The sequence below is a fragment of the Mandrillus leucophaeus genome, unplaced genomic scaffold, assembly GCF_000951045.1.
Source record: "Mandrillus leucophaeus isolate KB7577 unplaced genomic scaffold, Mleu.le_1.0 Scaffold254, whole genome shotgun sequence".
Classification (NCBI taxonomy): Eukaryota; Metazoa; Chordata; class Mammalia; order Primates; family Cercopithecidae; genus Mandrillus; species Mandrillus leucophaeus.
This window is the reverse complement of record NW_012102632.1, coordinates 4,000,491-4,001,592: the sequence shown is the minus strand read 5'-3', so window position 1 is coordinate 4,001,592 and position 1,102 is coordinate 4,000,491.

The window sequence follows — 1,102 nt, the reverse complement described above, 5'->3', positions numbered from 1 at the left end:
TCGAGATGCCCATCATTCAATGTGTCAAAGGTTTGCCAGACCTGCATACAATCAATATTATTTTTATTTAATATTTTTTATCTAAAGCAACTTTAAAAATTTTAACCTTTTATTTGGAAATATAGATTCAGAGGAAATTTCAAAGATGGTACAGAGAGGTTTCATGGACTCCTCACTCAGCTTCCTCCAAAGGTTCTATTTTATATTAGTGTAGAACAAAATCTAACAATGTCACATGTCTAGGTCTGTGCCATTTTATCACATATGTAGACTCCCTTAACCACCACTACAATTAAGATACAGAACTGTTCCACCACCACGAAAATCCCCCTCCTGCTATTCCTCTGCACTCATTCCTGGCTCTTCCCCTCCATTATTCCTACTCCTGGCAACCACTAATCTGCTTTCTGTCTTTATAATCTTGTCACTTCAAGAACATTATAAAATGCAAAAATTAACCAGGCATGGTGGCACAAGCTTGTAGTTCCAGCTACATGGAGGCTGAGGCAGGAAAATCACTTGAACCTGGGAGGTGGAGGCTACAGTGATCCTGCCACTGCAGTCCAGCCTGAGAGACAGGGCGAGACTCTGTCTCAATGAATGAATGAATGAATGAATGAAGGCCTGGCATGGTGGCTCACACCTATAATCCCAGCACTTTGGGAGGCAGACGTGGGTGGATCAGCTGAGGCCAGGAGTTCAAGACCAGCCTAGCCAACATGGCAAAACTCTGTCTCTACTAAAAATACAAAAATTAGTCAGGCATGATGGTGCATGCCTGTACTCCCAGCTACTTGGAAGGCTGAGGCACAAGACTTACTTGAACCCGGGAGGTGGAGGCTGCAGTGAGCCGAGATAGCACCACTGCACTCCAGTAGGGCCAGACAGAGACTTTGTCTCAAAAACAAAACAAAAATCAAACAAAAAAAGAACATTACATAAATGGAATCACACAGTATGTGGCCTTTTGAGATTACCTTTTTTTCTACTCAGCAAATGCCCTTTGAGATCCATCCAAGTTGTGCATGTTTGTTTTTATTGTTTTTCTGGTTTTTTGTTTGTTTGTTTGTTTTTGAGATGGAGTCTCACTCTGTTGTCCAAG